We start from the raw sequence: 25,632 nt of genomic DNA on the forward strand, positions 1-25,632 counted from the left end.
AGTAAAAAAGGTAAGCAACAGTTTTGGGTTATTGCAGGTAACGACTGAGGGCCACGACGACGACAACACATTCTATGTTCCGTCGAAACAATCAGCGAATCACTTTTAATAAGCAGCATTTAAATTTGTGTGAGAAGATTATTAAGCAAGAGATAGAAATCCTGAGGGAAGGTTTCGTAGGTTATTGTAGAAGGGAAGGTTGTGTAACAACAGAGATATAGAAGAGACGGAAAAGTTTCAATACTAATGTACATGTCCTGTGAATATGATTGTTGTCCGAACAACACAGGCACTTCAGTATTGTACTGATAAGCTTGGGCTGTGGATACACGAGATACAGAACACACAAATATAGTCATAAATACAGGTGAACAAAACGGTCTGTGATACTTGTCGAACACTAACATCTGTCGCCACAGTTCCTAAGATACAGGAGATACAGATAAAGTTGAGTCTCAGAATTGATACCGGTAAAATTCAATTTCTGAACCACAACGTACAAAAATTGTGGAGAAGAAAAATAAAATAGGCCCGTGAATTGATACTTGTGGGACACCAAGATGTTGCTGCGTCAGACAACGCTCTCCCACGCTGGAGGAGTATTTTATTTCGAGAGGGGGCTAGCTACAGAGTGTAGGGGGAAACGAGCGCGTGTTTGTCACGTTGCTGCAAGGGATGAATAAAAATCTCTTCCGCGGAAGCGCGGGGTACAGGAGGCCGACAAGCGCCGCTTGGGGGCGGCGGAGGCGGCGGTCGGGAGAATAAAATGGAAAACATCCGTCGGCGGGACAGGGGGAGTTTGTCACAACTGTCGTCTCGTCGCTCCCCGACGCTGACATCGGGCTGTTCACCTGACTTCAGCCCCCGCGAATTGAAAAGGAGCAGCAGGGGTTGGAGGAGAGAGGTGGTGGGGGAGGGAGACGAAAAGCAAAGAAGGTTGCCGGATGGGGAGCGGCACCGTAGAGGGACGGGCGAGCAGCGGAGGATGCACCGTAGCGGACGGCACTTGGTACAGTAGCAAGGGCAAGAGTACAAGTTGTAGTCCCACCAAGGGCTAATTTACACCAAGGACAATGTCACACTCTAACCAGCTGGTAACTAGAATTGAAAAATCGCGAAGAATGCGTGAAAGAGGCGTCAATTTAGATTGATGTACCGAGGCTATTTGGAAAGTAAATTAGAAGAAAGAATTCGGAAAGTAAATTAGAAAATTGTAGCGAAATGCAGGAAGATCTGCAGCGGATAGTCGTTTGGTGCAGGGAGTGGCAACTGACCCTTCACATAGACAAATGTAACATATTGCGAATACATAGAAAGAAGGATCCTTTATTGTATGATTATATGATAGCGGAACAAACACTGGTAGCAGTTACTTCTATAAAATATCTGGGAGTATGCGTGCAGAACGATTTGAAGTGGAATGATCATATAAAATTAATTGTTGGTAATGCGGGTGCCAGGTTGAGATTCGTTGGGAGAGTCCTTAGACAATGTAGTCCACCAACAAAGGAGGTGGCTTACAAAACACTCGTTCGACCTATACTTGAGTATTGCTTATCAGTGTGGGATCCGTACCAGGTCGGGTTGACAGAGGAGGTAGAGAAGATCCAAAGAAGAGCAGCGCGTTTCGTCACAGGGTTATTTGGTAAGCGTGACAGCGTTACGGAGATGTTTAGCAAACACAAGTGGCAGACTCTGCAAGAGAGGCGCTCTGCATCGCGGTGTAGCTTGCTGCCCAGATTTCGAGAGGGTGCGTTTCTGGATGAGGTACCGAATATATTGCTTCCCCCTACTTACACCTCCCGAGGAGATCACGAATGTAAAATTAGAGAGATTCGAGCGCGCACGGAGGCTATCAGGCAGTCGTTCTTCCCGCAAACCATACGCGACTGGAACCGGAAAGGGAGGTAATGACAGTGGCACGTAAACTGCCCTCCGCCACACACCGCTCGCGGAGTATAAATGTAGATGTAGACGTAGATAGGTCGCGAAATGGAAACCATAGGAAAATCAAAAGTCATTTGCAATGGTTAGCTACACCTTCCAGCTACTTCTCTACACAGTCGCCGTTCAGACTTAAACATATGTCGTAGCGTTGTACCAGCTTTTCAATTCTCTCGTTATAGAAGACAGCTGCCAGTGCTTTTCGACAATTTTCTACTCTGGACTGGAGCTCGTTGTCAAAATATTGTCTTCATAGCCAGCGGTTTATCTGAGTGGAGATGAACCTCAGGGGTAGCCAATCACGGGCTGTATTGTGGGTAATAATAATAATTTCGTGTGACTAGGGCCTCCCGTCAGGTAGACCGTTCGCCGGTTGCAAGTCTTCCGATTTGACGGCACTTCGGCGACTTGCGTGTCGATGGGGATGAAATGATAATGATTAGGACAACACAACACCAAGTCCCTGAGCGGAGAAAATCTGCGACCCAGCCGGGAATCGAACTCGGGCCCTTAGGATTTACATTCTGTCGCGCTGACTACTCAGCTACCGGGGGCGGACTTGTGGGTAATCAAACACTTCCCATCGAAATCGCTGCACTAGCATCTTCATTGCCCCTGCAGAATGCGGCCGAAAATTATCGTGTAGAATGAACCGCATGACAGTGATGTTATGTGGATTGCATAGCTTCAGGCGAAATCTTTCGCCAGCCCCTCATACTTGGGAGACGCTAATTTCTAGCCATCTTTACGTTCTCACTGTGAGCTCAGAACTGAAAAGAGCGACACGATGCGATCGACGGGCGTACTAGACACAGTGCCCAACGCATCTGTGCAAAGCTTCATCAGATTTTAACTGTATTTTCCATTTCGTAACCGATCATTCCTTACTTTCCGAATAACCCTCGTATACTATGAGAAATGGACAAAATTATCTAAACACGGAGCGAAACGTATTCTTGAACATAAATGCAGATGCTATGCAGGCCAACAGGTTTTCCTGTTATATTTGACCATGAAGAGCACGCCTGCAATGTCATCTATACGTTTGTCACTCGTGGTCAGAGCAGTGAGTGATATTCCTGGCTGTGGCCGCCAGTATTTTACCCTGCTAGATACTCGCCTTGATGCAGCTTGATATACGAAAAGTAGCATGTGGTATAAAAGTGGTGCAAGTAGCAGGTGGAACCATTCCCGTGGCGGAGTCCTCTAATTGTACTGAACTTGCTTCTGATTGGTCGGCACATTCGGGTGTTAGGCGAAAAAAATCCTAAACTTTCTTATTAATTATATACATACTTTGTATTTAACCCAGTTTTCAGTATGAAAATCTCACATCGTTAACCTACGAGTCTAAGGTTTTTGTTTATTAATTTGCTCTAGTTTTGAGACACATAAGAAAAAAATGGTTCAAATGCCTCTGTGCACTATGGGACTTAACTTCTGAAGTCATCAGTCCCCTAGAACTTAGAACTAGTTAAACCTAACTAACCTAAGGACATCACACACATGGCAGGATTCGAACCTGCGACCGTAGCGGTCGCGCGGTTCCAGACTGTAGCGCCTAGAACCGCACGGCCACTCCGGCCGGCTAAGTTTAAGTAGCTCTAAGTCTAGGGGACTGATGACCTCAGATGTTAAGTTCCATAGTGCTCAGAGCCAGCCTGAAGGTCCGGTCACGCAAGTCTGTTTCGGTCATTCGGAGGGCCGGACGTGTAAGATTGTTTCTGGCTTTCTTCAGAGCCGGACGTGTATCTCTGTTTCGGACGGACATATCGTACTCTACATAGGATGTTGTCAGAAAAGTTATCGTACTATTAAGTAAACTGTGGCAAGTGTAAAAAATGATTATTTAAAATATAAACAAACAGGATACATTAATGAGAGGTGTCGCCTGCCATCATTGTCAGTACTACAGATCTTGCCAGAGATTAACCTGGGCGAGTGGCATCCCACAAAAAGCACAATCACAGGTTCAGTTTCGAGACGACAGCATAGCGGCCTCCGCCGAAGAAGATCCCACGACCGACGAGTTGTCTTCTGCGCTGGGGGCACAACTTTGGGAGACGACAGGTTGGTGGAAAGAACGGTTAGGGGCTCTTATTCAATCTCTACAGATCTCTCCAGCTTCCAGATCTGACTTCCAACACGACAACGTATAATTTATGTTCTCTGCAGTCGTGAGTCCATACCGTCGGAGCTACGTGAATTCCAACGTGGGCAAATTGTTGCTGCTTGTGTGGTAGCCGATTCCGTAACCAAGCAGTTAGCGTTCCAGAAGGCATTGTATCGAACATTTGTACCGCATACAGGGAACGTGGTAAAACATAACCGCTAAGTCAGAACGCCGACGAAAACGTGGGTTGGCTGTCATTGAATAGGATTGCGACGAAAAGTAAGCTGGCGGTAGCTGCGAAAGTCCCCGCACAAGTGAATGTCGCACTCGCGAAACCTGTCAGTACAAAACCAAAACGAAGGTGGTTCCATAAGTGATGCATTACATAGCGAGCTGCAATTTCAAACCCTCTCTTCGGTGAGTGAAATAAACGTAAAAGGGAAACGTTGTGTCGAAGCCATAAAAACTGGGTTGTGGAGTAACAGGAGAATATCATTTCGCCGTATGATTCTTGCTTCATACTGTTTCCACCTTCTAGACGGGTTTACTTTCCAGGAGTAAAACGTGGTGGGGATTCAGTTATCATTTGGGAGGCAGTGTCGCTGTATTTCATGGGTGCCATGGTAACCTTGCAAGGTCGCATTGTAACGTATTAAACCGGGGACCTAGGAACAACAGAGGCTTCGTCCCGCCGTAGCCCTCTGTGGTTCACAACCCAACAACAGACCACAGTAGTCCAACCACCCCAAGGGCACCCCACACCGAACCCAGGGTTATTGTGCAGTTTGATCCCCAGTGGACCCTCCCGGTAAAGTCTAGTACCAGAGGAGTGTAACCCGAAGTGTTTGCGTGGTAGAATAATTAAGGTTTACGTGTACGTGGAAACAGTGTTTGCACAGCAATCGCTGACACAGTATAACTGAGGCAGAATAAGGGGAACCAGCCCTCATTCATCGAGGCAGATGGAAAACCGCCTTAAAAACCATCCACAGGCTGGATGCCACACCGGACCTCGAAACTAATCCAGGCAGATTTTCACGGGGGACCGGTATGCCTTCCCGCTCGGGAAGCAGCGTGTTAGACTGCGCGGCTAGCCGGGCGGGTTCAAGGTCACATTACTGCCACGGAGTCTGTGACCATTTTGGCTGATCAGGTCCATCTCACGGTATAATCTTCGTTCCCCAACTGTGATAGTGCATTCCAAGGCCCCTTTTCACACAGCTTGCATCGTCCAGGCCTGAATTTGTGTGCATGAGGATGATTGTCGCATATCCCTGGATACCACAGTCGCCAGATGTCAATATTATTGAACCAGGCGATCTAGTTTTGAGAGTAGGGTGTGTGATCGCTTTCCATCTCCATCATTGCCTGAACTGGGCACTATTTTGCTGGTAGAATGGCATAAGATTCACTTGAAAACTATACAGGATCTGCTTTTAAACACTCCGAGACGTCTACAAGTTCTTTTAAACGCCAACGGGTTCCTACACAGTATTAGGCATGGTGATGAGTTGGATTTTCAGCGTAACCATATTTTTGTCCATCCCCTATGTACTGTACAGCATACATACGTAAAAAGTGAATTACTTGCTGTTCTTCCTTATGTTGGAATTATTTAATGATCAGTAGTGTACGTCCACGTATGTAGCTCATCAAAACAATGACTTATTTCCAATTAACTCAGGGTACCTCTTGCACATTTCGTACACTTTACACAGTTACGTGTCTCCTGCTTCTGTCATTCTGGGACTTGGATTAAACCTGGGTGGAAACCACATGGTGAATTAATGACCGTTTATTTGTCATGCTGGGGACACTAGGTGTCACTTATAAGTAGTTTAAGATACTCGTCTATGTAAATGATGTCCTAGTCACCAATCTGCATTACAGAAAATGCGATACACACACACTTTTTTGTGGTCTCAGAGTTGATGATAGGCCATAGCGTGACAGTTTGAGTAGACGAGCTGTTGAAAGGACGAATTTTTGTTGAGAGCTGAAAGAATCCCAACAGAATTAAGAAATATACTGTAGTATTGCACAGCACGGAATGTTGGGCAGTTAGAAAGAAAGAGAAAAATGGTGCGATACTTTCGAAATGTATTTTTGGAGAAAAATGTTAAGAGTGAAATGAGCCTATAGAATGACGAATGAAGGACTACTATGGCATGGCTCACAGAGGAAAGACAATTATGTTTAATACTGTAAAGAAATTGTGTGAAGCAGTCAGTCATTGAAGGGAAGATTGCAGGGAATAGTTGGAAAAGAAGACGACTATTTGGAATGAAAAATGACATTAAAAAAAGAATTTTGCAGCATGCAACTTCCTGGCAGATTGAAACTGTTTGCCAGACCGAGACTCGAACTCGGGATCTTTGCCCTTCACAGGTAAGTGCTCTACCAACTGAGCTCCCCAAGCACATGAAGAATTAATGACAATTTATTTGTCATGTGGGGCACACTACGTGCGACTATTAGATGGATTAACATGCTGTTTTAAGAAAATAGTGTCCTGGTCCCCATATTCCATTACAGGAAATACCATTTTTTTTCTGGTCTCAGAGATCATGATAGGCAGTGGCGTGACAGATTGAGTAGAAGAGCTGTTGGTTTGTTTAGCTCAGTTCGTAGAGCACTTTCCCGAGAAAGGCAAAGGTCCCAAGTTCGAGTCTCGGTCCGGCACACAGTTTTAATATGCCAGGAAGTTTCACAACAGTGCACACTCCGCTGCAGAGTGAAAATTTCGTGCTGAAATTTAGCAGCAGAGGTACATGGCGGGGGAAAGAGGATAGGGCAGATATAGCAAAGAAGAAACCACTCACAGTGTTGCCACTCTGGGACCACAATTGGCATTGTCATACAATACGTCATTTGGTTGTGTGCGGTGCCCAAAGAAGAAAACAGCTGATAGCTGTGGCACATGGAATCGCCCACCACGTGAGTGCGGCCGGGACGCCATTAAAATTTCAGCCGGCGGTGGGCCGTTTAAACAGCGAACGCTAAACCCGCTGTCCAATCACGGCCAGGAGGGGCCAGCGTGGCCCTAATCTCCCTTCCATTACGAAACAGCGTCGCAGCCACTTTACGGATTACAAGTTTTTATTGTCGGCGCGCGCGCGCGCTCGGTAGGGAGGTAGGGGGTTCCCCTGTGGAGACAGTTGCCGGTCTGCCCGCGAGCCGGGGAAGTACCGTCTGTCGGCGCGGCCGGCAGAGATGGCTGGAAAAAAAGAGAGTCCTCCACGGTGGCTGTAGAAGAGGGGAGGGGGGAGTGGCTGGAACAGTTGGAGGTATCTATCCATCCCTCTGTCTTGCTCCACACTTTTAATTCACTTTCGGTGTTTCAAAGAGCTTGCGGGGGAAGAGGCTCCCTCTCCACTTTCCAAACACTTTGCTGCGGTCGGCTGCCGAAGTCCTGCGGTTCCCTTCGAGTCTCCTCTCTCTCTCTCTCTCTCTCTCTCTCTCTCTCTCTCTCTCGCCTGCTCGGGTCCTCCTCACTCTCCGCCACTCACCGTCCGCTGTGGGGGCGGGAGAAGTGGGTAGGAGAGACTACAGAGGGTGGGGGAGGTGGCTGGTTTTGCGAGCAGTTTAAACTCTCGGCGGGCAATCGTGGGCGGAAGGATTTTGAGGGTGTGAGGGGAAGGGGTTGAGGTAGGAGAGGGGTGGGGCGAAAGGATAGCTGGGGAATTAGGAGCAGCCAGAGCAGGAGTTTGCAATTAGTCCTCGCGGCGCGGTCCACCTGTTCTGAAGGACGCGAGCCCGGGATTAAGGATTGACGGCGGGACAAGCACGGCACGGCAAGGCCCCGCCAGCGTTTTCTCGCTTTTGCCGTAAATCCCCGTACACTGTCGCGTGGCAAACTAAACAGGCCGGCCCTGTCTCGCTCCGTGGCGGCTTAAATGAAGACAGCGCGCGCAGAGGCGCGGCCGGAGGCCTGTTGATACAGCCCGAGATTGTCCCGGGAGAGATTCGAGAGCTGTAAGTGCAAAAATTACAAAAAAGAAGCTACGTCGGTATACAAGAATACTGCATTCGCGCTTGTGTGGTGCGTCAGGTTAACAACGAGTATCAGGTGCCAAGCTTTCGTTTCACGCTCGAGTGCCGGCCGGTGTGGCCGAGCGGTTCTAGGCGCTTCAGTCGAACCGCGCGACCGCTACGGTCGCAGGTTCGAATCCTGCCTCGGGCATGGGTGTGTGTGATGTCCTTATGTTAGTTAGGTTTAAGTAGTTCTAAGTTCTAGGGGACTGATGACCTCAGATGTCAAGTCCCATAGGGCTCAGAGCAATCTTGAACCATGCTCGAGTGCCAGTATAGTCTGTCGGTAAACTGAAGAGCGAGCGAGCGAGTCCCCACTCTGCCTATCCAGCTACGTCACAGGCCGCTTCTACAGGCTGTTTCACAACGTAGGCCGGCCCTGCCGCGGCGCGCGATTTAAATGTGGCGAAGCTGCGTACAGATACGTCCCTGCTGCATTCACTTTTAGACAAATGCGTTAAGACCATAAGGAATACCAAAAACGATAGCTTCTTCCGAAACACAACATTATAGAGCAAATAATATTAACATAAGAACGGAAGTCAGGATTCTACTACAAACATAGAACCCAATGCCTGTTCATGTGAAAGTATTGTATGTTCCTCCATTACTATTCGTAAAACGAACCCCATTTAATGCAATCAATATGTATAATTTAAGGCTTGTTCTTAAAAGGTAGAAGTTTTTCTTTGAAGAACTGCATTGAAACTTAACAATTTTTGCAACACGAAGAGTGTTTAAAAAGTAAGCAGAAATTTATAACTTTGTGTGTTGTATTAGTCCGATCTGCACTACTTTTTTGTCACTGTCTTCCTAAAAATGTCTCAAAAGTATGTGCATATGTAATGCATATTGGGTATTTACTCTGTTCTCAGCTATCAAAACGGTTACATATGTTTTGGTAGCATCAACGATTGTTTGTTCTGTATAAAACCAAATAAGCGAATCTGTATTAAATTTTGTTATAGGAATGGATAAAGTATACGAAATTATTAGAAATGTTAAATATTGCTTTTGGTGAGCGTGTTATGAGTGAAACAAGGGCATACAAGTGGTATAAACATTTCAAAGCAGGCCTTAAAGGACAGCAGTCTTACAAGCATGGCTGAGACTAAAAATACACAGTTAACACTCATATAAACTATCGCGAAGAAACAGTTCCTAAAGAATTTCGGGAATTGGAAAATGCACTGGCACAATTGTAAAGTATGTAATGGGGAATATTTTGAAGAGAATAACATAGCTGTAGATTAACAAATAAAGTTCTTACCAAATGATAAAAATTAATATGTGAACGCACCTCGTATGTCAAGCTTTTTGCTTAGAAGTCCGAAATCGATGCACATGTTTCGAAGAAAATTTTAGCAATGTTTAGAATAGCTATTGCGCACATATTTCAAGCAATATATCTCAATCAGGTGAATAGTGACCGAGATAGAGGTTTAGCGTTCCATAAGCATAAAAGGTTTTACGTGATTTTGAAACTGTCTCTAACGATGGGTTTCCTCCCAAGATTATTAGTTTTCGTGGTGATTCCACTAAACCATGCGGCTTATTTTCGCGTTCCTTCCTTATGCGTCCTATTGGTCGAGGCTGACGTTTGCATAAATTGCAGTCCTTTGATTGGGACTGGTAATATTAGCCAACAGTTCTTTTTGGTTCGCATCTTCAATACACGCTGTAATAACATTAGAGACGATCAAACGCTCGTTTCTCCCCAAATACCTTATCTTCCCCGTATTCTGCACATGGAAAAAAGAACACATTGACACCGGTGTGTCAGACCCACCATACTTGCTCCGGACACTGGCAGAGGGCTGTACAAGCAATGATCACACGCACGGCACAGCGGACACACCAGGAACCGCGGTGTTGGCCGTCGAATGGCGCTAGCTGCGCAGCATTTGTGCACCGCCGCCGTCAGTGTCAGCCAGTTTGCCGTGGCATACGGAGCTCCATCGCAGTCTTTAACACTGGTAGCATGCCGCGACAGCGTGGACGTGAACCGTATGTGCAGTTGACGGACTTTGAGCGAGGGCGTATAGTGGGCATGCGGGAGGCCGGGTGGACGTACCGCCGAATTGCTCAACACGTGGGGCGTGAGGTCTCCACAGTACATCGATGTTGTCGCCAGTGGTCGGCGGAAGGTGCACGTGCCCGTCGACCTGGGACCGGACCGCAGCGACGCACGGATGCACGCCAAGACCGTAGGATCCTACGCAGTGCCGTAGGGGACCGCACCGCCACTTCCCAGCAAATTAGGGACACTGTTGCTCCTGGGGTATCGGCGAGGACCATTCGCAACCGTCTCCATGAAGCTGGGCTACGGTCCCGCACACCGTTAGGCCGTCTTCCGCTCACGCCCCAACATCGTGCAGCCCGCCTCCAGTGGTGTCGCGACAGGCGTGAATGGAGGGACGAATGGAGACGTGTCGTCTTCAGCGATGAGAGTCGCTTCTGCCTTGGTGCCAATGATGGTCGTATGCGTGTTTGGCGCCGTGCAGGTGAGCGCCACAATCAGGACTGCATACGACCGAGGCACACAGGGCCAACACCCGGCATCATGGTGTGGGGAGCGATCTCCTACACTGGCCGTACACCACTGGTGATCGTCGAGGGGACACTGAATAGTGCACAGTACATCCAAACCGTCATCGAACCCATCGTTCTACCATTCCTAGACCGGCAAGGGAACTTGCTGTTCCAACAGGACAATGCACGTCCGCATGTATCCCGTGCCACCCAACGTGCTCTAGAAGGTGTAAGTCAACTACCCTGGCCAGCAAGATCTCCGGATCTGTCCCCCATTGAGCATGTTTGGGACTGGATGAAGCGTCGTCTCACGCGGTCTGCACGTCCAGCACGAACGCTGGTCCAACTGAGGCGCCAGGTGGAAATGGCATGGCAAGCCGTTCCACAGGACTACATCCAGCATCTCTACGATCGTCTCCATGGGAGAATAGCAGCCTGCATTGCTGCGAAAGGTGGATATACACTGTACTAGTGTCGACATTGTGCATGCTCTGTTGCCTGTGTCTATGTGCCTGTGGTTCTGTCAGTGTGATCATGTGATGTATCTGACCCCAGGAATGCGTCAATAAAGTTTCCCCTTCCTGGGACAATGAATTCACGGTGTTCTTATTTCAATTTCCAGGAGTGTATTATCACTGCACGCCGATCTACTCCGCTAGACAGGTAACGGGCAATAGGTTTTGGGTGCCCCTGTAGGCCAGTGGCAGCGTTCTTCCGGGAAAGGCCATTTCCCCCACCAAAAGCGCTGCTCGTTCTTGATTTTACAGACAGACTATATAACACTGCTGTAGAATTTGCAAAAAAAAAATTTTGTCTTAAAATATGGTTTCACCGTCTAAAATATGAGGCCTAAAGTGTAATCCTTGAAAAAAAATTGTTTCATGGAATTCCTAGCTCCTTATCTAGGGCCTTGGGTGACACGAAATGGCCTACGTGGGACAACCCGATACCCCCGTTCGTAGTGTCTGGCTGTAGACAAAAGAATTTTAAAACAATAATAGATCAACAGGATTATTGTGGTGGCCATTTTTGCAGCAGCTGTATGTAAATTGCAGTAGTTAAAAAGAAAAACGCCTTCAACGCGCTGCACTTTACGTTTTTTTTATTTATCTTGTGCACCCAGACTCGTTTCGCCTTAGTTACAAGCCATCTTCAGTGGGTGTCTTGAAATATTACACAATTTTTTCGTTTGCACATACATGTTATCGTTTGCGTTATATAATACAGATTTACAACCGTTGAAGTTTTTGTAATAATATAAAAAAGCACTTAGAGATCAGCATTGTCGGTAAAATTCACTCAAACCGCCACAACAGACACTGAAATCGTTTTAATAACACACTGAAGCGCCGAATGTACTGGCATAGGCATGCGTATTCAAATACACAGATATGTAAACAGAACAGGCAGAACACGGCGGCTGCGGTCGGCGACGCCTATATAAGACGACAGACAAGTGTCTGGCGCAGTTGTTACATAGCTTACTGCCGCTACAATGGTAGCTTATCAAGATTTCAAAATGATTCAAATGGCTCTAAGCTGCGTTCTACCTGCATGTGGCGCTCATGGCTACTGGTTTTTTTTTTTTTTTTTTTTTTTTTCTAATGACGCCAGGGGCGACCTTGCGATCAACAGGGTGTTACAAAAAGGTACGGCCAAACTTTCAGGAAACATTCCTCACACACAAAGAAAGAAAATATGTTATGTGGACATGTGTCCGGAAACGCTTTCTTTCCATGTTAGACCTCATTTTATTACTTCTCTTCAAATCACATTAATCATGGAATAGAAACACACAGCAACAGAACGTACCAGCGTGACTTCAAACACTTTGTTACAGGAAATGTTCAAAATGTCCTCCGTTAGCGGGGATACATGCATCCACCCTCTGTCGCATGGAATCCCTGATGCGCTGATGCAGCCCTGGAGAATGGGGTATTCTATCACAGCCGTCCACAATACGAGCACGAAGAGTCTCTGCATTTGGTACCGGGGTTGCGTAGACGAGAGCTTTCAAATGCCCCCATAAATGAAAGTCAAGAGGGTTGAGGTCAGGAGAGCGTGGAGGCCATGGAATTGGTCCGCCTTTACCAATCCATCGGTCACCGAATCTGTTGTTGAGAAGCGTACGAAAACTTCGACTGAAATGTGCAGGAGCTCCATCGTGCATGAACCACATGTTGTGTCGTACTTGTAAAGGCACACGTTCTAGCAGCACAGATAGAGTATCCCGTATGAAATCATGATAACGTGCTCCACTGAGAGTAGGTGGAAGAACATGGGGCCCAATCAAGACATCACCAACAATGCCTGCCCAAACGTTCACAGAAAATCTGTGTTGATGACGTGATTGCACAATTGCGTGCGGATTCTCGTCAGCCGACCCAACTGGCGGTGAATCGAGGACTTACAGTACATACTGACGAAACTAAAATGAGCTCTAACATGGAAATTAAGTATTTCCGGACACATGTCCACATAACATCTTTTCTTTATTTGTGTGTGAGAAATGTCTCCTGACAGTTTGGCCGTACCTATTTGTAACACCCTGTATATTACTCGACCACTTTATTAGTGTATTTGTTCTCTCGTCAACTGCTAACGGAAAAGGTGTCACATTCTGAATGATTCCAAAATAGTTCTGCAAGTACACTGTAGCGCCAAAGAAACTGGTATAGGGTGCGTATTCAAATACAAAGATGTGTAAACAGGCAGAATAAGGCGCTGCGGTCAAGTGTCAGGTGCAGTTGTTAGATTGGTTACTGCTGCTACGATGGCAGGTTATCAAGATTTAAGTCAGTTTGAACGTGGTGTTACAGTTGACGCACGAGCGATTGGACACAGCATCACCGAGGTAGCGATTAAGTGGGGATCTCCACGCATGTGTGTGTGTGTGTGTGTGTGTGTGTGTGTGTGTGTGTGTGAAATCTTACGGGACTTAACTGCAAACGTCATCAGTCCCTAAGCTTACACCCTACTTAACCTAAATAATCGTAAGGACAAACACACACACCCATGCCCGAGGGAGGACTCGAACCTCAGCCGTGATCAGCCGCACAGTCCATGACTGCAGCGTCCCAGACCGCTCTGCTAATCCCGCGCGGCTCTTCACGCATGACCATTTAGCGAGTGTACCGTGAATATCAGGAATCCGGTAAAAGATCGAATCTCTGACACTGCTACGGCCGGGAAAAGATCCTGCAAGAGCGGGACCAACGACGACTGAAGAGAATCGTCCAACGTGATAGACGTGCAGCTCTTCCGCAGATTGCGGCAGACTTGAATGATGAGGCCATTAACAAGTGTCAGCGTGCGAACCATTCAACGAAACATTATCGGTATGGGCTTTCGGAACCGAAGGCCCACTCTACCCTTTGATGACTGCACGACACAAAGCTTTACTCCTCGCCTGGGCACATCACCAGCAATATTGGACCGTTGATCACTGGAAACATGTTGCCTGGTCGGAAGAATCTCGTTTCGAATTGTATGGAGCGGATGGACGCGTACGGGTATGGAGGCGATCTCATGAAGCGGGGTTAAAGGCGCTGCAGTCTGGAACCGCAAGACCGCTACGGTCGCAGGTTCGAATCCTGCCTCGGGCATTGATGTTTGTGATGTCCTTAGGTTAGTTAGGTTTAACTAGTTCTAAGTTCTAGGGGACATGTGACCTCAGCAGTTGAGTCCCATAGTGCACAGAGCCATTTGAACCATCATGAAGCGGGGGATTGCTCAAGCTGGTGGAGGGTCTGTAAAGATGGAGGGGCGCGTGCAGTTTAAGTGATATGGGACCCATTATTCGTCTAGATACGACTCTCACAGGTGACGTATGTGTCACACGTAAGCATCCTGTCGTATCACCAGCATTCATTCATGTCCATTGAGCATTCCGACGGACTTGGGCAATTCAAGGAGGACCGGCATGTCCAGAATTACTATAGAGTGGCCCCAGGAACGCTCTTCTGAGTTTAAACTCTTCCGCTGACCATCAAACTTCCCAGACATTATTGAACCTATCTTCGATGCCTTACAACGTGCTGTTCAGAAGAGATCTCCACCCCGCACGTACTCTTAAGGGTTTATGGACAGGCCTGCAGGATTCAATTCCCTCCAGCACCACTTCAGACATCAGTCGATTCCATGTCACGTCTTGGTGCTGCAGTTTTGTGTGCTCGCTAGGGCCCTACACGATATTACTCAGATGTATCTGTTTCTTTTGGTCTTCAGTGTAGTTGCAGCGAGGAGAGACTTTCTCTGTGTTTGCACACTCACTAGCGGTGCCGCTGTTGCATCAGCGAATTTGGTCACAATGGCTCTGAGCACTATGGGACTTAACATCTGATGTCATCAGTCCCATAGACTTAGAACTACTGAAACCTAACTAACCTAAGGACATATCATACATCCATGCCCGCGGCAGGATTCGAATCTGCGACCGTAGCAGCCGCATAGTTCCGGACTGAAGTGCCTAGAACCGCTCGGCTACATCGGCCGGCTTGGAGTGGTCAAACCAGCTGTAGCCACCCTAGTTGAGCCTTTCCCGAGTCTACCAGACGCAAAACACACACACAAACTCACACACACACTCAGAGAACTGACCCCCACCCGGCTGTCACGACTTACCCCCTCCATATCGAGTTGTGTCCCAGCGACCCACCCCTACACCATTACAGACTCCTTCCAACCGGATGGAGCCTCCCCACGAAATCTTAGCTCCCTGCTACAGCTTGGGCTTTGTCTGCACCCGCTCCCTTGGTTACAGGCGCACAATCCAATCTTTTCCGTAGCCGCCACCCTGCTATGTTTTCCCCCGTCCACTGTCACACCAGCTGACAGCGGCATCCTGACAAGGTTTCTCATCCAATAGAACGAAGCACGTCACACCCCGAATCACATGCAGCTAATTCCTTTAAATGACAAAATCTTCTCGGGTGGTCAGACGAGTTAGAGCGTCGTGTTGCCACAACGTTTCAGTGAGTTTCGTACCCATTATCTTCAGGCGAAGACAAAATTTTATCAATGGGATACGCCACGAAAGTCTGCAATCACACAAATTCATTTAAATGTTCATTGCTCATTGTGTCTTTGAAGACTCCTCCCCTCCCATTCCCCATCAATGCTCAAAAGTCATTGTGTCCGACCGGGACGTGGAGAAGCTCGTTTCCATTCTCGTCACTGCCAAAGGACAAAGACGCAAAATACGTAGCAGGTTCACTTAGGCAGCGTAAGACTCCCTTTCCACCGAAAAGGACACAAGTGGGGCGTGCAACAGCCGCTGAAAATTCTCCCTGCTGTAAACGTTAGACGCCCCGTATTTTCACCAACATCGTGTTCATTTTCCGTAAGGTGTTTCGAAATGCGCCTGCAAGGACTGCCTGGCGATTTTTTACGCCTAACCGCGCTTCCCTGCTGAGCTGGTGCGCTGCTGGCGCCAGTCTCCTTCGATTGTCATGCCGATCGCTGTGAGTCGATTTTCGATGCCTGCTTGTCCTCTTCGCATCTTTGCCACATGGCTATTTAACTGCGGCGCGCGCTCTGCTGGGGCCCTCATACTCCATCGGCTCCTTCCCCCCCCGCCCTCCCCCCTTCGTTTTCCCTCTTCTTCCCCGCCTTTTTTTCCCCATCATCTGTCCAGTTTCCCACCACCTGCTCTCGGCTGTGGTGCAGTGTTCAAATGAATGTTCAGTGTTGTTCGTCTTTCCAAAGTGTTGCGAACAGAAACCATGCTGCCGCTGGCTGTGAATTTTATGTCTTCTACGAACAGAAACCCGACTGTCGCCGTGTTTTTTAATTCTCTATTATTTTACCTGTCTGCTTCATATGCGTTTTATTAGCATCATCATCCCTTTGTTCTACGTTTTAAGTTCCACGATTTTTTCGCCATGTTACCATTTAAGTTTCCGATTTTATCGCCTGCTTTTATTATTTATCATCTTCACCTTTTTAAAACAAAGTATGTAGGCTGAAGAGCGGCATACTAACAAGGAAACCTCCCCATCGCACCCCCCCCCCCCCTCAGATTTAGTTATAAGTTGGCACAGTGGATAGGCCTTGAAAAACTGAACACAGATCAATCGAGAAAACAGGAAGAAGTTATGTGGAACAATAAAAAAAACAAGTAAAATATACAAACTGAGTAGTCTATATGCATGATAGGCAACACTAAGGATACTGTATTCCCAGGAGTGCATTGGTCCCGTGGTTAGAGTGAGTAGCTGCGGAACGAAAGGTCCTTGGTTCAAGTCTTCCCTCGACTGAAAATTTTACTTTCTTCTGTCCGTTCGTTCATTGACGTCTCTGTTCACTGTAATAAGTTTAGTGTCTGTGTTTTGCGACCGCACCGCAAAACCGTGCGATTAGTAGACGAAAGGACGTGCCTCTCCAATGGGAACCGAAAACATTTGACCGCAAGGTCATAGGTCAACCGAGTCCTCCACAGGAAAACACGTCTGATATATTCTGCACGACACTGGTGACGGCATGTGCGTCACACGACAGGAATATGTTGTCGACCCACCTAACTTGTACACTTGGCGAATGGGTAAAAAGATTCTTCTACCTTGCCCGATTTAGGTTTTCTTGTGGATGTGATAATCACTCCTAAAAAAGTGATGAAAACATAAGAGTTTGTCACATGAACTGAAAATAAAAAATTTAACTTTGCACTCGAGGGAAGACTTGAACCTAGGATCTCTCGTTCCGTAGCTCCTATCGCTAACCACGGGACCACGGCGCTCCCTAAATCCCATTGTCCATGATGTTGCCTATCTTGCACATGGACTACTCAGTTTGTATATTTTACTTATTTTTTTTTCATTGTTCCACACAACTTCTTCCTGTTTTCTCGATTGATCTGTGTTCAGTTTTTCAAGGCCTATCCACTGTGCCAACTTATAACTAAATCTGAGGGGGGGGGGGGGGGTGCGATTGGGAAGTTTCCTTGTAAGCTGCTGCCAGCCCACCCCCTGCGGGGTGAATCGAAACTCAATAGAGAAAAAAAAAATCTGCTGGGGCGCTTGAGTTCGGGTATCAGCTGTGTGAGCGACAGCGAGGTGTGGCGCTGTGGATGTATGCAGCGTGGCGAGTGAGCGAGTCGGTAGGACGGAGGCGCGTGGGCAGCTGCTGCGGCGTGTTTGGCCGTTGGAATGCAGATCCACTGCCGACGGTGATTGGGATTTCCTTGAGAGCTGAAGGACAGATTTCCTTCGCGTCTGTTACCTGTTACTCAAAGTGAACGAACTGGAGTCGTCGAATTGTTCCGTGGTGGGTTCTGTTCACGTTAATTGAATACCCGAGTACACTGAAAACTATCTTGATCAACAGGGAGTTTCTCACAATCCTATGTGTAATAATGTGAGTAGCTCAAGAAATGGTAACGGGAATAACCATGGCAATAAATACAGGAAGATCAGATATAGGCGCTACAATCCCAGCTATCAACAAAATTCAGCAAAGTCACATTGGAATGCAAATTTTATCAATTAACCGAATTCTAATGAGACAAGCAATAATTAGAGAAATCCTGTTATTACTGACACTATTGATGAACCGGCTATACTGATGAACCAGCTATACCCTCCAGTCAGCATCAGGAAAACGAAACATGACCAACTTTAGTCCTGAAAGGTTGTTCGGTATAGGTGAATGGTTTTGACAGTAAACTGGAATTGACACTGGTGATCAACTCTGTAATTTTAAACTGAAAAACATACCAGAAGCGGCAGTCAATGTTGGTGTTGAGGGATTCAGTGTTTTTGCAGTCTTAGACACTGGCGCAAGTTTGAATACTGTCTCCACAGCTTTTATGAAGCGAGTACAGGAACAAGCTAATTTTCCGACCTTACCTGCGGCGAACTGCAAGATACTTGGTATTCTCATTTAATTAAACTATAAACAAGAATTAAGAATGGAGTTTTGTAATAGAGCTATTGATTGCATATACCTGGTGGTGCCTAATCACTGTATTTGTTCTGGCTGTCTGATATGCTGACGGCATTGAAGGGAAGCTACGCACAACAAATAGACATGAAGTCGTGCTTCATGCCTAGCTGGAGGTCATACCAAATAGTACGTAACTCTGTGACTGAAATTTAAGAGCGGGCCGAAATAATTTTCCCTATTTCTATGTTATTATTTTATTTGTTTGTTCTAGAGAATTGGCTAATGAAATTTTAAGAGCCGTTACTGGGCAAGTGGTCACGTAGGTTAGTTCTGCTTGGGTTCATTTGGTGCCGTGTATAATTAAAGTTTGGGCAGGTATGTTTTGTGTATCTCATGCACCAGAATGTTGTCTGTCGCTGTTGTGTATATGTTTCAGATAACTGGCAGTGGTCGACGCGAGCAAACTCCGATCGGGGTATCACGGTGGAAGAGGAAAATTTAAGGACCTGGATCGGTGTCTGTGGTTGGCTCTGAGCACTATGGGACTTAACTGCTGAGGTCATCAGTCCCCTAGAACTTAGAACTACTTAAACCTAACTAAGCTAAGGACATCACACACATCCATGCCCGAGGCAGGATCCGAACCTGCGACCGTACCGGTCGCGCGGTTCCAGACTGTAGCGCCTAGAACCGCTCGGCCACCCCGGCGGGCTCGGTGTCTGTGGTTACGTTGTTAGTGTCCTGCAATTCCCTCTTTCCGGTGGAGCGTTGTGGTTTTCCGGAAGCTTAATTATAGCTCAAAGTTGAGTATAGTTCTGCTTCACTTTCTGGTCCGTGAATCTCCTGTATCGGTTAGAACCTTTCTGTCTGCGCCCATCACTAATTTCCAATGTAAAATTGAAACGGCCCCATTTTAGGACTATGTAATATGCTATTATTATATTCTGGGGATGAAATGTGAACCTCGTACCTGTAAGTAAAAAATGGTTCAAATGGCTATGAGCACTATGGGACTTAACTACTAAGGTCATCAGTCCCTAAGCTTACACACTACTTAACCTAAATTATCCTAAGGACAAACACACACACCCATGACCGAGGGAGGACTCGAACCTCCGCCGGGACCAGCCGCACAGTCCATGAGTGCAGCGCTTTAGACCGCTAGGCTAATCCCGCGCGGCTGTGATTTGCAATTACGCGTGACAAGTGGTGACTTTATTTCCACTTTCATGGCGAGCATTAATTTTGAACATTTATTGCAAACTTTTATTTGAGTATCTAATTAGATCAGCACAGATTAGCATAGAACTGCACCGAGAAAGTCATCGGCCAGCTCAGTGCCAGGGGCATTCCCACTGGGATCAGCTCAGTGGGAAAGGCAAGCAAAATCAGGTTTGTTTCTTCTGGCACACCTGTGACGCTGCAGGTAGAGTAGTCATAGTAACATGTTAAAAGTAGTATCAAAGTCTAACAGTAGTAGAAAATTCAATAGAATTATCATAACAACATGCGTAGTAAATAACAGTAGAATAGTCCCCATAGTGGTGAAGGCATTATAGTATTAACCTGTAGTGTTAGAAAGTAAAAGCTGCAGATTGTCAATTGTAATAGTTAGAAATAGAACCTACTAATGTACTGAGGTAGTAGGTTAATTTGTATTTGTATAATTATAATGATTTGAATAAAATTTTATTTGAGTGATTTAAATCAGGGCGAAAGAGAATTTGGTAGGAACGTACCGTAGAGGTCGCCTCTGAACTGCTAAATCTGCTGTTAGAATAGAATTGCTTTCAATTGACAATAGTGAATTTCTAAGTGTCGTCTGTGAGAAAATTTACTTAAAACAAATTATGACTGGAACTTTATACTTTTATTTAAAATCATAGTCCTGATCCCGCAAAGAAATGGGAGAATAGAAACTTTTCTTTACGTGAGCTGGACCAGAATGTGGCCGTGCAGACTACTGACCTAGTAGATAGTGTCGGAAGTTCCATGCGGCTTTTCGCGGATGATGCTGTAGTATACAGAGAAGTTGCAGCATTAGAAAATTGTAGCGAAATGCAGGAAGATCTGCAGCGGATAGGCACTTGGTGCAGGGAGTGGCAACTGTCCCTTAACATAGACAAATGTAATGTATTGCGAATACATAGAAAGAAGGATCCTTTATTGTATGATTATATGATAGCGGAACAAACACTGGTAGCAGTTACTTCTGTAAAATATCTGGGAGTATGCGTGCGGAACGATTTGAAGTGGAATGATCATATAAAATTAATTATTGGTAAGGCGGGTACCAGGTTGAGATTCATTGGGAGAGTGCTTAGAAAATGTAGTCCATCAACAAAGGAGGTGGCTTACAAAACACTCGTTCGACCTATACTTGAGTATTGCTCATCAGTGTGGGATCCGTACCAGATCGGTTTGACGGAGGAGATAGAGAAGATCCAAAGAAGAGCGGCGCGTTTCGTCACAGGGTTATTTGGTAACCGTGATAGCGTTACGGAGATGTTTAACAAACTCAAGTGGCAGACTCTGCAAGAGAGGCGCTCTGCATCGCGGTGTAGATTGCTCGCCAGGTTTCGAGAGGGTGCGTTTCTGGATGAGGTATCGAATATATTGCTTCCCCCTACTTATACCTCCCGAGGAGATCACGAATGTAAAATCAGAGAGATTAGAGCGCGCACGGAGGCTTTCAGACAGTCGTTCTTCCCGCGAACCATACGCGACTGGAACAGGAAAGGGAGGTAATGACAGTGACACGTAAAGTGCCCTCCGCCACATACCTTTGGGTGGCTTGCGGAGTATAAATGTAGATGTAGATGTAGAACTAAGGTCAGTATGTTTCCCTTCGCTTTCTGGCTGACCACAAAATTAGTTGCCAAGCTCGCGTGAGTAAGACGGCATTCCAGTTAATGAATTTTTGCCTGCCGCCCACCCAAGGTGTAGCTTAAGTTCCCCAGCAGTGCTGGTGTATGCATACAACTTGCCCGCAGTGCCTGCTCACACTTACAAGGGGATCTCCCCATCGCACCCCCCTCAGATTTGGTTATAAGTTGGCACAGTGGATAGGCCTTTAAAAACTGAGCACAGATCAATCGAGAAAACAGGAAGAAGTTGTGTGGAACTGTGAAAAATAAGCAAAATATACAAACTGAATAGTCCATGCGCTAGATAGGCAACATCAAGGAGAATGTGAGCTCACGAGTGCCGCGGTCCCGTGGTTAGCGTGAGCAGCTGCAGGACGAGAGGTCCTTCGTTCAAGTCCTCCCTCGATTGAAAAGTTTATTTGCGCAAAGTTATGATCTGTCCGTTCGTTCATTGACATCTCTGTTCACTGTAATAAGTTTAGTGTCTGTGTTTTGCGACCACACCGCAAAACCGTGCGATTAGTAGACGAAAGGACGTGCCTCTCCAATGGGAACCGAAAATATTTGATCGCAAGGTCATAGGTCAACCGATTCCTCCACAGGAAAACACGTCTGATATATTCTATACGACACCGGTGACGGCACATGCGTAACATGACAGGAATGCGTTGTCTACCCACCTAGCTTGTACACTTAGCGAATGGGTAAAAAGATTCTTCTACCTCGCCCGATTTAGGTTTTCTTGTGGATGTGATAATCACTCCCAAAAAAGTGATGAAAACATAACGGACGGACAGATAATAATTGTCTGAAAATAAAATATTAAACGTTTCAGTCGAGGGAAGACTTGAAGCAAGGACATCTCGCTCCGCAGCTTCAGGGAACCACGGCGCTCCTGAGCTCACATGCCCCTTGATGCTGCCTATCTTGCGCATGGACTACTCAGTTTGTATATTTCGCTTATTTTTTTCATAGTTCCACACAACTTCTTCCTGTTTTCTCGATTGATCTGTGCTCAGTTTTTAAAGGCCTATCCACTGTGCCAACTTATAACTATATCTGAGGGGTGTTCGATGGGGAGGTTCCCTTGTTAGTCGTACAGCACACGCAGGCCGCGTGCGCCCCCGCTGCCCTTGAGGCGGCGACGTGTCCACGCCGCTCTCGGCGTCGGCCGATCAATCACGGCGCGTGCGTTACGGCCGCTCTGCCGCCATAACCTGCAGGACGCGGCGGCGGACCGGTCACTCGCTTTTATCGCCCGCCTATCGCGCGGCGCCTGATGGCGCGATAAAAAGCCGCCTCTTGCGTCACGTGACGGGTGACGTCACACGCACCTTGCCCGCAGGCGTTAAAAAGGCGCGCCTCGTTAACGGCACAGTAAACACGCCGATATAGGGGGCCCTACGCTCTCCAGTACTGCCCAGCGCTCATAACACTCGAGGAGACAGCAGGCCCCTTTAGCCAGGATTTTCGGACAGGGCTGGAAACCCTACGTGTCAGCCGATATACAGTGGGGTGACAAAGTCATGGGGGAGAGAGAGATATGCACATATACAGATCGCGATAACGTGGCGTGCACAAGATATAAAAGGGCAGTGAATTGGCTGATCTGCCATTTGTACTCTTGTGATTCATGTGAAGAGGTTTCCGACGCATGGGACATTCCTGAAACGCCCGCTAAACCCGGTGGGCAGAACAGGTGCTTAGGATTGTGGAAAGAGTCAAATAAGGTTGGGGTCAGCTTCATCTTAAAATTGTAATTTATTGTAATCTAATAACACATTTACAACCAAAGCGGCGCATAGCCGAACTTTTACAACTACGAGTTTCAAACTCCAAATCTTTCATGGCTAAAGGCCTCCAAACAAGAAATCTTAATAATCAACCAGGTAAATTTCAAGTGAGCGAAAACCGGTATATATATATATATATATATATATATATATATATATATATATATATATATATATATGACAGCTAGGCTGAAAGCCTCAAGGCAAGGGTGGATAGACAGACATAAACAAGATGCAATAAAAACGACTGAAGGCCCACAGTAAAATTCTCAAGATTTTAAAATAAATTACCATAACCTTTCAGAGGCAGAAGGCCGCAATGTTTAAGCTTGAAAGGTAATTTTAAGAATAAGGTTCCAAGGCTGAAGGCCGACAATTAATTTAACAAAATTTAAAAAAAATATAAAACCCTAAGTTTTCTGTAGCTGAAAAGACAATACAATGGCAATAACCTTTCAGCAAGTATCCACTTGCTGGAATTCAAACTTACTTACATAAAACACAGTTTAAAAATGGTTTAAATGGCTCTGAGAACTATGGGACTTAACATCTGAGGTCATCAGTCCCCTAGAACTTAGAACTACTTAAACCTAACTAACCTAAGGACATCACACACATCCATGCCCGAGGCAGGATTCGAACCTGCGACCGTAGCGGTCACGCGGTTCCAGACTGAAGGGCCTAGAACCGAAACACAGTTAAATCACGAATTTTTTTATCATTGGCTATGATAGATTATAAACAGACAATGAAACACTGGTGAGAAAGTAAAGACAACAGCACTCAGAGCCCAACTACACTTGATCCGTCGGATCCCAACCAAGGGACAGCCACGGAGCGACGGACAAACTACTTGCTTGTCACCAATCGGTACATGAGAATTCAAACAAAATGTTACGGGCGTGATTAGCCACAATCAAATATGTATATCTATTAAGCTGTCAAAACTAGACATGGTGTTTGACAGCGACAACAGGTAAGGAAAGGACACTGCCTAAAATTACGTTAGTGGCCAGGGCAGGTAACCGGAACACTAACGGCCACAAGGCAGAAAATTCCGCTGGTGCACTCGAATTGTAGTCAACCAATATAGTTAATTCCACTGCATGGCGGCTAAATTTCAGCAATACAAATACTCTGTGTTGCTCACAGGGAAACCTCCCCAACAGCGAACCACCGAAACGAATCACACAGCATCAACGGACGAGGCTTGGGTACTTGCAACCACTACTCAATTTTAAGGTCCTGGGTCGGTGAACCACGAAGCTCGTAGCGATCGGACAGCTCCACACACGCTCCGACACTGCGCAGGGACCGACGGCGGACCCAGCCGACTGCACCACGCGAAGCACTTCCCTGGTCCTCAGCAACCGACCGACTACCTCAGAATGCCGACAACATCTAAAATAGTCGTCAGTGGAAATAACCCCAACTACACACACAACCTGACAAACACTTGCGCGAAGACCTGAACGATACCCAACTGTAACTAAACACGCACGAAGAGAAGTCAGAACTCGATGCACGCACACACTCTCACACACACACACACACACACACACACACACACACACACACACAGCCGACTCATGAACGATCGGCGAGCCAAAACGCGTCGTCCACCATGACAGTGGCCCGGCTCGAGTGATGCGTGGCGGCAATGGTCGGGCGAGCCATGCTGACGCAGACCTCACTGCTGCTCCAACCCGACTGCACCAGTGCCGCATTGCAACTGCCCCGACTGGCAGCTCCAGACTGCGCTCCAGACGCGTGACAACTGACTGGCAGACCCGAACTCGCGACCCGAACTCCCTTGCGACAGACAACGACCGGAAGTAATAGCAGTCCAGCAAAGATATATTTTTTTTCCTTTATTGTAATTTTAATCACCTATACAGGCGGGCTGTCAGCAGCATATTACGCTGCTTTTCAGCCTTAAACGGAACAATAACATGACACAGAGGTGATACAGATAATACAAAAAAACGGTGGGAAAAAAATGGAGATACAAAAAAACTATAAACATGAAGCCGTTCACGCTGGACGATAAAAACACTAACACTTGTTGACACAGCGCACAAAACACGGAGGACGGCGACGGCATACGTGAACAGTGGAGTTGGAACTGCGAAAGAACGCTGATGGCGATGATCTCCGGCGCGCGAATGTTCACTGAGCGTGTGCGAGTCCGGGGACCTGCCAAGAGAGGAGGAAGAGGAAGGGGAGTGGGAGAGCGAGAGGGGAGAGCAGAGATGCCACGGGCAGGGGAGATAGGGGGGAGGGAGGAAGGGGGAGGGGAAACCCGGTGGAAGAGGGGTGGAGGGAGGGGACGGGGGAAAAGGAAAGAGAAGGGAAGGGAAGAGAAGGGAGGAAGGGTGCCTAAAGGAAAGGACACCGGGGGTGGGGCAGGGTCAAAGTTGATAGGAGGGGTAGATGCAGGGGAGGAGGACATCATCAGGGAGGGGGAGCT

The sequence above is a fragment of the Schistocerca serialis genome, chromosome 12 (genome assembly GCF_023864345.2).
Source record: "Schistocerca serialis cubense isolate TAMUIC-IGC-003099 chromosome 12, iqSchSeri2.2, whole genome shotgun sequence".
NCBI classification, from domain to species: Eukaryota; Metazoa; Arthropoda; class Insecta; order Orthoptera; family Acrididae; genus Schistocerca; species Schistocerca serialis.